We start from the raw sequence: 15,591 nt of genomic DNA on the forward strand, positions 1-15,591 counted from the left end.
GTGTTGCCTATTGGGTCACCATGCATGTGATGTCCGTTTGGTCACCATTATTGGTGTTGCCATTGGTGCATCAAGAAATGGTGTGTGTATATTTTCGTTTGTGTGCATGCACTTGCATGTGTGTATGTCATGTTGCGCCTACACATTTGGGTCATGTCACATGTCATGTTGGCAGTAATGTTGAGGTGAGACAAAGTGCATTGCACATGTTGCAACACATCATGTAGCTAGTGGGTGCACATTGTTGCTACGTCAATCCATGTTGTTGTGACATATGAGATGTCACACATATGCTAATTGAACACTGCCTATTACATGTTGGATAGAGTGCGATGACATGTGAGTGAGTTGCACAGACATGCGTTGTATGTGAATTGACTTCCATTCCATTTTCTCCCACACAGGAGGGCTCAAAATGTCCATCGCCCATACACTGTGCTTAAGGATATGGTGGACGAGGAGGTGATCAGGAAATTCAGGCTTGATCGACGTCGATTGCTGGAGCTTGTGAACCAATTGTCTCCTCACCTGCAGCCGCGAAGTTCCTATCCAGGCTCCATTTCACCCACCCAAAAGGTGATGGCGGCACTCCATTTTTTTGCAACAGGCACATTTCAGTACAATGTTGGACATGCCGGGGGAATGTCACAGGCCATGTTCAGCACGGTACTTCGGGATGTACTGACAGCCATGATGCTGTACAAGAATGACTACATACATTTTCCACAGGCGGCAGAGTTGGCAGCGGTCAAAGCAGACTTCTATGCACTGGGTCGCATATCACACGTTGTGGGTTCCATTGATGGCACGCATATTGCGATCATTCCACCATGGGCACGTGAGCAGGTGTTTAGGAATCGGAAGCACTTCCACTCCCTAAACGTGCAGGTGGTGTGCCAGGCTGAAAACATAATCTCACATGGGTGTGCAAGATTTCCTGGCTCTGCACATGACGCCCACATCATGCGGAGCAGCATTGTCCCACAACTAATGGCAAATCTGCGTCCGGCACAAGCCTGGCTTGTTGGTGAGTATGCTGTGGTGACAGGAGTGATATCTGTGTGGCTTGGTGTGCCCACATGTTCAGGTAGTGATGTTTCTCTCTCTCTCTCATTTCCACAAACACAGGCGACTCGGCTTACCCAAACAGGCCTTGGCTTCTAAGTCCAATACGCAATCCCACTACAGCGGGAGAAATGCGATACAATGATGCCCATGGTAGGACACGTCGAGTGGTGGAACGAACATTTGGCCTGCTTAAGTCTAGGTTTCGGTGCCTGGATAAGACTGGAGGGGCCCTGCCTTACGCACCAGGCAAAGTATGCAAGATTGTGATTGCCTGCTGCATGCTCCACAACCTGGCTGTGCGCAATAACATTGAACTGATCTTGGACCCAGATGAACAGCAGGTTCCTCGCCCTCCCGACCCACCCATGTCGACTGATGAGGATAGTGATGAGGAGGAAGGTGTGGACCAGAGGCGCCAGCTCATTGAACGCTACTTCCCTTGATTGTGAGTGTGCCCCTCTTGTGCTGCTTGTGTATGCCCTGTGAAGGTTGCTGCTGTTGTGTCATTGTGTTGGCCATCATCTATTTGTTTTGTTATGTGATGTATGCATGTGTGTGTGTCTCTTCATTTATGAGGACATGCACTTCTCCATGATGTGTTTAGTCTCATCCATTCCTGTAGTGATGTGTGTGGTTTGTTGAAAGTTGCACTGCAGTGCGTTGGGATGTGTGTGATGGTGTTTCCTAACGTGTGTTTGCGTTTTCTATGTTTCCCTAGGTAACTCCCTTGCGGCATGATTCTGTACCAGTTGGATCCCTGAACCTGGTTACGTCTGTTTCTGATGCAATCATGTGAATAAACATGGAGGCAACACATCATTGAGTGAGTAAGTGTTATTTATTTACAGATTGTGCATAGGTGTAGGTGCATATTTAAAAATGAGTGAAGGGGTGGGGGAGTGAGAGTCAAAGGTTATGGCAGATGAGATGTCCGTGCAGACACCACATAGGGTGGTGTCTGCCTAGTGCAGCAGGCCTGTGCCAGGTGGGACTGGATAGTTGGCAGGGTGAATGGCAGGCTCAGGTACTCAAAAGAGTCATTGTCGGCTCCTCTTGGAGCGTGTGGCAGGAGCTTCGACACTGCTCTCGCCCACTTCCAGCCTCGGACGGCCCCTCCGTCTTTGTGTCGGGATGGAGTCAGCTGGGGGCGCAGGCTGATCAGGTGCCACATCCGCCGCCAGGGGCGCAGGTGGCGGTGGCGGTGTTGTTGGCGGTGGCGTTGTTTGAGGGGCTGTGGGGTGGGTGGTGTTGGCGGATATCCTCGTGCTAAAAATGTCCACGAGTTGGCCAAGCCACCTCTCGATGGCCCCCAACATCGCTGTGTTGTCAACAAAGTCCTGGTGGGCCCGGTCTGCCTGTGCCTGGCCACGTAGATAGTTCTGCTCCACCCTGACTAGTGCTTCTAGACACTGTTGCACGGCATTGGGTGTAGTTTCATCATGCCTTCTTTCTGCTGTGCTCCTGCCTGCAGGATCTGGCCTTGCATTTGTGGTTTTCCTCACTCTCTCCCTGCGTGGCTGGGATGTGGCTGGCCCAGCGTTGGGCGGTGGGTTGGGCAGGGTGGCAGGGGCAGCAGTGGTGGTAGTAGTGGTGGTGGAGGTGGTGCTGGAGGTAGCTGTGCAGGTCACAGTAGCTGGTGTTGTGGTAATGCCAGAGGCCGTAGTAGTTGTTGGTGCAGGTGTGACCTGGGAGCCAGATGTCCCTGGCTGGCTGCTTGAGCCGGCACCGTCCTCAGCCCCGGAGGTGGCTGGCCAATCGTCCCCTGAATCTTCTGAGTGTGGGGATGCTGGAGGCCTGGTGTTAATTGCAGCTGTCAGATTAGGATCCCCTGCAAACCAAAAATGTGAGGATGAGTCATGTGGCCATTACGTGTACATTTATTTATATTTGACATTCAGTCGGCAATGGCACACACCCCACCCACCACCACCACCCTCTCTTAGGACATGGGGGCCTGTTGTGAGTTGTAGTTCCGTCGCCTCACACACCCCACCCACCACCACCACCCTCTCTATGGACATGGGGGCCTGTTGGGAGTTGGAGTTCCGTCCCCTCACACACCCCACCCACCACCACCACCCTCTCTATGGACATGGGGGCCTGTTGGGAGTTGTAGTTCTGTCCCCTCACACACCCCACCCACCACCACCACCCTCTCTATGGACATGGGGGCCTGTTGGGAGTTGGAGTTCCGTCCCCTCACACACCCCACCCACCACCACCACCCTCTCTATGGACATGGGGGCCTGTTGGGAGTTGGAGTTCCGTCCCCTCACACACCCCACCCACCACCACCACCCTCTCTATGGACATGGGGGCCTGTTGGGAGTTGGAGTTCCGTCCCCTCACACACCCCACCCACCACCACCACCCTCTCTATGGACATGGGGGCCTGTTGGGAGTTGGAGGTCCGTCCCCTCACACACCCCACCCACCACCACCACCCTCTCTATGGACAAGGGGGCCTGTTGGGAGTTGGAGTTCCGTCCCCTCACACACCCCACCCACCACCACCACCCTCTCTATGGACATGGGGGCCTGTTGGGAGTTGGAGTTCCGTCCCCTCACACACCCCACCCACCACCACCACCCTCTCTATGGACATGGGGGCCTGTTGGGAGTTGGAGTTCCGTCCCCTCACACACCCACCCACCACCACCACCCTCTCTATGGACATGGGGGCCTGTTGGGAGTTGGAGTTCCGTCCCCTCACACACCCCACCCACCACCACCACCCTCTCTTAGGACATGGGGGCCTGTTGGGAGTTGGAGTTCCGTCCCCTCACACACCCCACCCACCACCACCACCCTCTCTATGGACATGGGGGCCTGTTGGGAGTTGGAGTTCCGTCCCCTCACACACCCCACCCACCACCACCACCCTCTCTATGGACATGGGGCCTGTAGGAGTGGTTTAGACGTTGGTGAGTATGTGGACTGCATGCATGGCTTGGGGTCTGGGAGATGTGTCTTCAGAGTTGTGTGAGGCACACCGTGTTGTTGTGTTTGAGGTGCTTGGTTGGTACTTACCAGCCTCTTCTCCATCATCAAGTCCATCAAGGGTCTCAGGGTGCAGGATGGTCAGCACCTTCTCCTCCCACTCGGTGTACGGTAGGGGCTCCGGGGGGGTTCCACCGCCTGTGTGGTTGGCCCGGAGAAAGTTCTTGGCTCTGATGGATTTCACCCGGGTCTTGAGGTCGTGCCACCGCCTCTGTATTTCCTGCTTCGTCCTCGGGACGGTCCCGGAGGCATTGACCCTGGTGACGATCCGGTCCCACAGGCTGTTCTTCCTAGCTATGCTGGTCTGCTGCACTAGGCCCCCAAATAGGTGGGGTTCGACACGAATGATCTCATCAACCATAACCCTTAGCTCGGTGTCGGTGAATTTCGGGTTTTTCTTGGGTGCCATGGTGCTCGGGTGTGTGTTTGTGTGAATTAGGAGGTGCTGGTGTGTGGTGTTTGGGGATGGTGTGGTGGGTCTTTGTGTACAGGGTGTGTTTGGGTGTGGGTTATGTGTATGATATCTGTTTTATGCTGTTGGCTAAGTGGTGTCTCCTGCTAGCAGCTATGCTGTGATGCAGAGGATTTCTGGAGTGGGTGGGAGTTAATTTATAGTCTGTGTGTTGGCCCTGTGTGAATGTTGATTGGCAGTCAGGTGATAGGTGGGTGTGTTGGCAGGTGTGGTTTATGCGGTTCTTGGGGGTGGGTCATTGTGTCTTGTGTTTGGTTTAGATGTGTCAGGTGGGTGTTCGTTCATTTTCCTGTGTTTGGTGATGAATTCTGTCGCAATGTATGGCATTGGTTTGACTGTAGGGATGTTGGACTTCCGCTGTGGTGCACGGTTTCTCGTAGCATTGGTACCGCCGCGGACGTGGATCGCGGTGGCTACCGGGGTACTTGCGGAGTTATCCTAATTGCGGACACGGACACTACGCAGGTATTGCGGGGGAGGTTGTTGTTCTCCTGGTCATGTGCGTACGCGGCGGTCGTGTTATTTAGGTTCCGTCCACCTGCCGCGGCCTCAGGTGTAATTCGACCGCCGCGGACGGAGATTGTTGTGCTCCGTCCGCCGCGATCGGCGTTTCTATCAGATTTGATCCTAATCGCTATTGCGGTTTTTCCGCGGACAGGTCCGGAGTATCTTGCCACCTTCCTCGGCGGACGGAACACGTTTCCGTCCGCGATCCTAATCGACCCCTAAATGTGCAGATGCCTGCTACATCAGTACTAGAGACACGTTCCAAGTGTGCTTAGAAAGCTGTGACTGTAGCTGCACCTGAAAAGTTGCAAAGACCAGACTTAAGTTCCAAGTCTTGCAGCACACCTGCCCAAATAGTGCAAAAAGAACTAATGAGTGACGGAATGCTGCTCAATGTGAAACACTCACCCCAGTACAGAGATCTAGGGCCATATGTATCAAACAAAATTTCATTTGCGAATGCAATTTTGCCAAATGGTATGTATTAAGGCAAAATAAGGAATCGCAAAATTTGCGATTCCTTATTTAGCGATTGCATTTAAGGAATCACAAATTTTGCGATTCCTTAAATGCAATGTAAGAAGCACCAAAAAGTGCAATTTGACCATAAGGAATCGCAAATTACCAAGTTTTCAAGTTTTATTGTATTTGATTTGGTTCTCCACTGAGAACCACAAATATTAAATACACAATATAATAATGTAAACAGTTTTGATAAAATTTTCATACTAATACAAGATTAAAAATGGTTTTAAAAATTTGTAAAAATTGTGACATACAAATTCGTTTGGCGGAACTTTACATAAAATAATCAATTCCTGTACTGAGTTAATTCTGCATTTTGAATAAACAGGTTGTAAAAATCTTTACCTTGCCTTTACCACTGACACATTTGTGCAAGTAGACAATAAATGTTCCAAGTCCTGCTCTTCACCATTACATAGATTACAAATAGGGTTTTCTTATAAATACCACCTAGATGTAATGTTTTTTACAGGGAGTATTCCGAATCGGAACAGAACAATCGATCTCCTAACCCCATGGTACTGGTTAAAATTAATATATTGTCTAGGTTTCTTATACTCAATAGTTTCAGTAATATTTTTATATAAAGACAGTTTAAGACAATGTTGAGAGTCAAGGTCAAAACTTAGTCTTGTAGTAAAGTGCTTTAAGAAAAGTTTCAATTGGGCAGGAGTCCAAGAAAGTAACAGCTTGATGTTGACCTCTGATAGCTTAAAAGCAGATCGGGCATTTCTTGAAAATACATAGTTCGATGATTCACGTTCAAATGTCTCAATTTTTAACAGGAATCGGAGCATTCCTTCTTCAGCATGGAGGAGATTATACGCCCACCTGATGATATTGGCGATTCCTCGGGCATAGGAGCTAGTTAATGAAAACTCAAGACGGAGAGCTTGGACTGGAACCGACTGGGATAACTTCATTAGTTTCCGTAGGATCTTTCCTTCTTTTAAATCTAGAAAGGACCACTGACTTATTGGTATGTGTTCAAGTGCGTACGACAGAACTGGTGGAACTTTGGCACTATATACCTTAAGCATTGCAGAAAAATGTCTCTGTCAAGATGCAGCGTATAGCCGTAAAAGTGCTCCCACATGAACATCAGATTTCCGGGTAAAATTCAAAGTATTGGACTTATTTTGTAAGGACTTGGTGAAGATTCTTCCTTAGTAGGTGTATTCATTTACCACTTCCACCATTTTTCCCCCAAGGGACCAGGTAAATTTAGTACTCCTTTTTCTACCAGAGAACGGTACTATTTTTGTTTTCGAGATGTTCGGTATTAGGTAATATTCCTCTGTATAGTTATAGAGAGCCTGAAGGCTTCTTTGCAATCCAAATGAGGTTAGATCTAGGATGATAACATCATCTGCATACAATAATGTATGTATTTTGTGGGAAGCAATTTTTGGCGGAAAGTTACTTATCTGCTGAAAACATTGAGGCAAATCGCTAAGATAAAGGGAAAACAAGAAAGGAGCGAGGAGACATCCTTGCCTAAGGCCATGTAGGGTCGGGATAGCATTAGTAAGACCTTTTTCCTTCCCCATTTGGACTTGGCACCAAGTATCTGTATGTAATGCTGATAATATATGTAGTAGATTGTCCGGGATACCCATATTACTGAGTTTTCTCCATAGTGTCGCTCTGTCTACTCAATCGAATGCGGTGGAAAAGTCGATAAAAGCAGCATATACAACCAGAGATTTTATAGTAACATATTTATCTAAGATGGTTTGCAGAACAGCGATATTGTCGGTGACTGAATGCTTTGGTCTAAATCCAGCCTGGTATAGGGGAATCAGTCCAGATGAAAAGGCCCAATCTTTTAAATGATCTAATACTGTCACTGTAAAAAAAATTCCAGTTGCGTCCAAAAGGGCTATCTGTCTATAATTACCAGGATATAGCCTTGTACCCTTTTTGTGTATGGGTATTATAATGCTCCCCTTCCAGGATTTGGGTATATCTCCAGTACTGAAAATGTAGTTGAAAAGGGGAGATAACAACTTACTCCACTCTTTGGGGTTGCATTGGAGGACCTTAATCAGTATTTGGTCCGGACCTGTTGGTCCTGTCGATGTTGCCTTTCTTATGTGTAGCTCAATAGAGAATGGGCTAGAAACTCCACAATCTGAAGATTTTATTTCTGAGTTCCTAACAGAGTGGTAGCTCATTTCTGCTGTAGTATTTAATTTATATAAATTGGTCAGATAAAGTTCCCATTCTGATGGAGGCACCGGGATAGTTTGTAATACTTGTTTCGTCCCTATTTCTTTAGCGATTATATTCCAATACACACGTTGATTATTTTGTTTCACTGCTATCTGCAAATCTACCCAGTTTTTATCTTGGGTTGTTCTTTTGCTTTTTTCTCTTTCTCTCCTGCATTGATTTTTCAATTTTTTAATTTCTAGCTGTCTAGCTGGTGATTTTTCTAAAAATTGTTGTCGTATCAGTTTGTTTAGATAAGTCGTATTGCTAGTTAACTTTTGTTTTTTGTTTTGATTCTTTGTAGGATGCATCAGCTTTTCCTGTAATTTTTGTGTTCATTTTTTAATCACAATTTCGAAATTTATTATCGGATTTGCTGAGTGTATTCTTTGCAAGAGTTGTGTTGAGTCAATTATGGAGATTATTTTGTTAAGAGTAGCTGAATTCCAATGAATCCGTCTTTGTGTTGGGTTTACCAGGACTGTACTATGGCTATGCATAATTTGATTTGATTGAGACTGTTGTGCTTTCCACTCTGTACTTAACTGTAGTATCGCATGATCGCTACCATCAGCAAAGTTGATTTTGAGTTGTAAAACTGATCTGAACAGATCATAGCTACAGATCATGTAGTCCAGTAGTTATTATTATTATTATTATTCTGAGTTTTGTATAGCGCCTGGTTACCAATAGGCATCCCAGCGCTTATCAGAACATAACACTACTAAAAAAAATGCAGGAATTAAACGGAGAACAAAAAAGTTTTTAAAAGTTTATGGAACCTGAGAAGACTGGCTTCCGAGCGCAGTTGTAGGGGCAATGAATTCCACAAGGAGGCCACATTTATTGAAAACCTTCTGCCACCAGTTCTTGCCTTTTTCACCCTGCCAACCTGAAGGAGATGTTGGTGGTCAGAGCGAAGAGAACGAGAGGCCTTGTAGGGCTGGACCATCTCCTCCAGAATAGGTGGACCTACCCCGTGCAGAACTTTGTGGGCGATGCAGAGTGACTTGAATTTCACCCTGTCCCTCACAGGGAGCCAGTGCAGTGCCCTCAACGCCGGGCGGGCAGATTGACGCCTAGGGAGACCCGTCAAAAGCCTGGCAGCCGCGTTCTGCACTTGCTGCAGTCTGTTCAGGGTAGATTCGGGTGCGCCCAGGAATAGCGCATTGCTGAAATCCAGCCGCGAGATAATAAGTCCCTGGATGGGAAGCCTTCGAGTGGCCACAGGGAGCAAGGGCAGAATCTTCTGGGCTGAACGGAGCAGGCCAAAGCACACGCCAGCAGTCTTTTTGGCGTGGGTTTTAAACGATAGGTCCTGCTCCAGCCATACCCCCAAGCTCTTGATCTCCTGCTTGGGGGGGGGCATCGGTCCCAGACAGTCTGGCCAGCTGCTGGGGGACAAAGATGGAGAGGAGTTCCCCAGCTGCATCAGTTCCGTTTTGGAGCCATTTAACTTTAGGGCTGAGCTGCACATCCACGTGTAGATCTTTTCAAGACACGAGTGCAGCCTGTCGGGATGGTGCGCCGACTGGGAAAGGCCTACCACCAGCTGAGTATCATCAGCATAACTGATGATTTTAATACCCAGCGGCCGTACCACTCTCTCCAGGGGGGCCATGTAAACGTTGAATAAGGTAGGGCTCAATGAGGAGCCCTGTGGCACACCACACTGGAGAGGGGTAGAGGATGATTTTTCCTGGCCTTCCCACACCTCAAATGTACGACCTTCCAAAAAGGAGGCGAACCATTTGAGGGCCAAGCCCGTGACCCCCACCCCCGACAGCCGTTGGAGAAGCACCTGATGGTCCACGGTGTCAAAAGCAGCGCTGAGGTCCAGGAGGATCACTGCCACTGATCCTCCCGAATCCAGCATGCTCCTCGCATTCTCCACGACCGCCAGCAGGGCGGTGTCAGTCCCCTGACCGGGGCGAAAACCCGTTTGGGAGTCGCCCAGGAGGGAGTTGGCTTCCAAGAAGTTGGAAAGGCGGCTATTCACCAGCTTCTCAGCCACCTTACTGATACCCGGCAGCAAGGAGATAGGCCGAAAGTTGGCGAGATCGGCGGGATCGAGGTTAGGCTTTTTCAAAAGAGCCTTAACCACCGCCCCTTTCCAACTGGGGGGGACCACCCCATGGGCGAGAGTAGTAGTGAGGAATTACAGTTTCCCTGTCTAGTATTTGAGGCAGGGATGTCTCCTTCTACATTGCCATTTAATATTGTTCCATTTAAAATGGGCAGTGATGCTATTAGAATCTTCCCTCTTTTATCCGCCTTATTTTCTTTAGGAAGAAGTGGAATAGAGATTCCCAGGGCCTCGATTGTGAGCCAATTTGCCCATTTCAATAATAACTCATTAGATATTTTCCCGTTAAAATCACCCATGATAAAAAGCGATGGATAGCCCTGATTTTCTATTGTTTGTTCGATATCCTTTAGGATTTCTATAGTAAGAGCATCCATTTTTACTCCAGGGGGGATATAGATGTTGTAAATTAGTAGATCTTTTAAGGTTTCTGGAGGATTTGTCTCGCACTTGATTTTAATACATTGGTGATTCTTAGAGTTAGTTGGAATTACTTCTTGTGCCCATTTGTAGTCTTCATTTAATAGGATCACTATCCCACCTTTCGCGTGTCCCCGATCGACCTGTTCTGCAGGGATATCATATACAAAATATTTCTCATAATTGAATTTTTGGGTAGACCAAGTTTCTTGGAGGGCCACTATTGTTGGGGAATATTTTGTTATTTCAGCCAATTTTTCTTTAGTTTTCCCCGCTATGTTCCATGAAGAAATCGTCAAGCCTTTGCTAAACAGAGAGTTTGTTATCCTTTGTCTTTTTATTACTGTTCAAGGTTTCCGAAATCCAGGACCAGGAATGATCTCTCTTTGTTATTTTAACACTGGGGGTTTTCTTACTCCAGATTTCTCTATCGCCATTCTTTATGGACACAAATATATTTTCTGTAGCATGATCTAGGATATTGATGGTGGTGTTAAGAGATTGGTTAGACCGAGGCTTTTTGGGAGATTCATCTGGTATATATCTCTTTTGAGGTTCGTATTTTAATACGGGGGCCAGGTCATAACCATATTTTTGTGAAGTGTCACTCTCCTGCAGTATGATTCCTGGTATCACTGGAGACTAAAATTCAACAATCGCATTTGACATTTTTGATTTTTCTGGAAACATAACTACTTTTATTTTGTTACGCGCTAGAGATTGTAACAGCCGGATTTTTTGTAGCAAACTAATGATTCGGCTGCGGTTGAGTGGTGCTTCGTCAGAAGGGAATAGGTCTGTAATTTCCAGAAAATTGGACCCAGTCTCCTCTGTTTGCAGATCCTTTTTCTGAGTAGAGAGAGTTCCTTTTGAGATCTCTCTTAACGCCGGACTTGTTGGACCGTGTCCTGATGGTAGAAAATGTGCTGCCTTAGGATTTAATTTACTCAGTTGGTCTGCGTTGTCTCTTTGAAGTTTTTGTCGGCGATTTCTGCTCCTTTATTCTCATAGTCTGGGGCATTTCTGTGCTTTCTTCTATTTCAGGTAAAAGAGGAGAATTGTTCTGAAATCTTATTTTACGAGCTTTCTTTTTCTTAATTCTTCTTTGCGCTTTTCTCCTTTTCAGTTTGATCAACTTTTGATTTCTTTTGTCATTAGCGCTTTTTTGGCTCTGTGTGTCATCATTAGATAGCACAATCTCAACAGTTGATTTAAGGTTAGATGTTACAGGACTGGTCAAGGTGGAGTTAGATTTTCTTTTAGTGAAAATTGGATAGTAAGCTACAGGCTGCTGGGGAGATACTGATTTGGTTTCCTCCTTAAAAAGGTTTCTAAGAGAGTATGTATGATTAGGATCCTGTTTGCCCTTAGGTTCCATATTTAGTTTCTTTCCGGTTTGGGTTGTAGTTTCCTTTGTTTGAGAAAAAGGTGTTTTTATTGTTTCAACTTTTGAGTTATTAGAATATTCCCCATTACATTTACCACAAACTCCTGTTGATGCTGTTGACTTTGTTTGCTCGTTCTTCCTTTTTTTCTCAACTAGGAATTTGAGAATTCCTAGTTGGGTATCAAGTGTTTGGTCAGAGTTTTCCAGTGTGTTCCCTAGATGAATGAGAACTGCTTCCAGGATACTTTGCAATGTGAACAAGGATTTGGATATTGGGTTATGGTCATTATGAAGATCAATACTTTTCAAGAGAGAAAGATCTGGTGATTTTTCGAGGAATCCCTCTTGGTCTGATGATTTTTGTGGAGTACTGCTCTGTATGTTCTGGGTTTCCTTTTGTGGTCCCGTGTGATATATTAAATCTTTGATGTTGATATCTGGACAGGTAATGTTATATTCTAAAGATTGTTGTAATTTGGATGATTCCGGTATTATTGAACCAACTGTAGTGGAGGTCGGGATTAACTCATCCGATTCGGTGGAGATACTTTTTTGAGGAGCTTCAGGTGTCCTTTGGTTTTGGATTTGAGTTTGATGTATTTCATCGTTTCTAACCTCTTTATTCCCTTTTTTTTCTTTAACTGTCTGTTCTTTTTGTGCTTGTTCCTGTTCCTCTAGGTTTAATTTTGTAAAATACTTTTTAATCCTGGGAATTACTACAGACTTTCCGGCGCTTATCGTCTTGCCCGTAATCTTTCTAATTGCTTCTTCCGTTCCCATCCTCTTCATAAAAATGGTTCTTGACCTTAGTTTTTTATAGGCCATTACAGTGTGGTGAATCACTTTGTTTTGTTTTAGTTGTAGTTTTAGCCGTGCTATTTGCACCGGCTGTGTGTTACTTGGTAGATCTTGGAATGCTGTTTCTTGTTGCCCACTACTTTAGTCCCAGCTTTGAAATGAAGACTCTTACAGAATTCCAATTGACACAGCCAAGGACGTAAGGTTCCAAAGTGCCAGTGCACAGGTGCGCCGCTCATGCAACACCAGGAACTAGCACCCTGTTTCTGCTCCCTGGCTCAGTTACTTGTAAGGTTATAACATTTTCATGCACATTAAACATTAATTGCCTGTCTTTCTTTAGTTAGTTGTTATGGTTTAGTACCTCTGTTGTAGTTGCGTCCAGGAGGATTTTAAAGCTCCAGCCTCACTTGGGACGTCGGTCGCGGCAGCTGTCGCGTCCAGGAGAGGCTTGTGGCTCCGGCCGCACCTAAGAATGCCACTCGTGGCAGTTGCCGCGTCCAGGAGGCGCTACCGGCTCCGGCCGCACCCTGTACGCCACTTGCGGCATTTGCCGCGTCCTGCAGGGGTTGCCAGCAGCAGAAGCAGGGGTTCCAGCCGTGCCCCAAGACGTCCAGCAGGCGCTCGCACTGCGACCAGCAGGCTCTCGCAGTTCCGGCCGCCGCCTGCCCACCTATCGCGGCAGACATCTCGCTCCAGCCGCGCCCAGGAGTGTCCGCGGCTCTGGCCACACCAGAACACGAGGAGGAGGAGCAGGGGCTCCAGGCACACCCCGAACGTCACCCGCGGCTATCGCCTGCGTCCGGCAGGTGCTCGCTGTCCCAACCGCAGCCTGCCCACCGATCGCGGCAGTCGTTTCACTCCAGCTGCTACAGCCGCTACAGCCGCGCCCGGGACCGGGACGCAGGATAGCACAGGTCCACACTGCCCGGGATACCTTTGGGCAGTCAGGCAGTCAGGAATCCGGTGTGGCCAGGCGCCACAGTCGGTGTCTCCTCGCCGTCGCCTCGCTCACAGCCGTCACCCACAGCTCGTTTGCTCATTTGCTCATTTGCTCCACAGCGCCACCGGAAATCCACTCCCACCGGAAATCGCAAATTACCACCAACAAAAGTTGGTGGTAATTTGCGATTTCTTTGAAAAATTCACTTTTTTGCATTTTTCTAAGCTTATTTCAGGGGTGCATCAGGGTGTCCTTTTGGCACCCCTGCACCATTGAAATTATTCTCAATTTGTGATTCTCAAATTGCGAATCGCAAATTGAGAATAACTTCCCATTCATTCCCATGGGCCTCCTGGCCCATAGAAATGAATGGGAAAGTATAACTTAATTGCAATTCGCAATTTGCTAATCGCAATTAAGGAATATTAAGAAATCGCTAAAAAAATTGCGATTTTTCACATACATCCCTATTTGCTATTCTCAAATAGCGATTTCTAAAAAATCGCTATTTGAGAATCGCAAATCAGGATATTGATACATATGGCCCCCAGGCACAAATCCATAGTTATTTTGCTCACCATATTCCTATACAGTTTGGACCCAGCCGTATGCAAATCAGCCTTGACACTGCTCCCAATGGGAACAGTCCAGCCTGAACCGCCAGGTCAGGTCCTCACTCGACCATAAATAAAGCATCCTGGGACCGGTTTCGGGGTATCACGTCCTCATCAGCCAGGATAGCTTGACTCAAGTAGCATGGTGAGCACAGGACCCATACCTAGGCATACCCCTCTCACTTAGGGCAACAAATGCAAAAAGAAAAAGTGATGGATGGAATGCTAAACAATGTTGAACGCTCACCCCCAGTACAGAGATCTAGGCCTAAATCCATAGTTTTTTTGCTCACCACGCAATTCCAGTCTGTACCCAGCCATATGCAAATCAGCCTTCACCCTGCCCCTCATGGGAACAGTCCAGCCCGAACTACCAGGCCAGGTCCCCCCCAGACCGAAAACAAGCATCCAAGAAGCAGTTTTAGTTTATCACCTCGCATCAGCCAGGATAGCTTGACTCCGGTGAGATGGTGAGCTTGGGGGGAACGTCTGGGCATACCCGTGCCACTTAGGGTGACAAATGCAAAAAGAACAAATGATGGACGGAATGCTGAACAATGTCAAACACTCACCCCAGTACAGAGATCGGGGCCTAAATCTGTGTTTTTGTTGCTCTTTATGCCATTCCAGTTTGTACCCAGCCAAATGCAAATCAGCCTTGACCCTGCCCCCCATGGGAACAATCCAGCCTGACCTGCCAGGCCAGGTTCTCCCCAGACCATAAACAAGCATTCTAGGATCGGTTTCGGGGTATCACATTCCATCAGCTAGGATAGCTTGACTCCGGTGGCTTGGTGAGCACAGGACAAATGTCTTGGCATACCCGTCCCACTTAGGGCGACAAATGCAAAAACAAGAAATGATGGACGGAATGTTGAACAATGTTGAACACTCACGCCCAGTACAGAGATCGAGGCATAAATCCATTGTTATTTTGCTCACCATATGCAAATACAGTTTGGACCCAGACACATGCAAATCAGTCTTGAACCTACTCAGATGTGGGCCCCGTTCCCTCTGCGCCTTAGCCGCATTGTGATTGGTGTGCCGTGTATCAGGGCTCAGGCGCTGACTGGAGGCCTGGGCATGTTATCCATGTAGGCTGTAATGCAGTCTGTATGTAAAACATGTGCAGTACGCAAAAATGTTTTGGGTGGCATGAGAGGGCCGTCCAAGCTATCATTGCGCACTTTAGGAGCGTGTTACCACTCCTCCCATGCCCCCTCACACAAAGCTGTGGGCAGAAGTAGGAGAAAATAAAATGATAATAATGCAAGTTATTATCATTTTATTTTCTCTGTGTTTCACTGCAAAAAAGCAGAGGGGCGACGCTCCTCCGCTAAGCCGCCACTGAATGTAGTACAATTTTAATTTGAGAGTATGCCGTAACTGGGAGGGCCATGAACAAAATAAAATTAAAATAGACTAAAGGTCACTGAAATAAGGACTCTTTTATTGTCCAAAGCAGAATAGGTAGTACCTGGGAATATTCATGCTGTTGGTGCCCACTGTATAGTGCCATAAAAGAGCATGGTAATATAATTAACCGAAGGATAA

The sequence above is a fragment of the Lissotriton vulgaris genome, chromosome 4_1, assembly GCF_964263255.1.
Source record: "Lissotriton vulgaris chromosome 4_1, aLisVul1.2, whole genome shotgun sequence".
NCBI lineage: Eukaryota > Metazoa > Chordata > Amphibia > Caudata > Salamandridae > Lissotriton > Lissotriton vulgaris.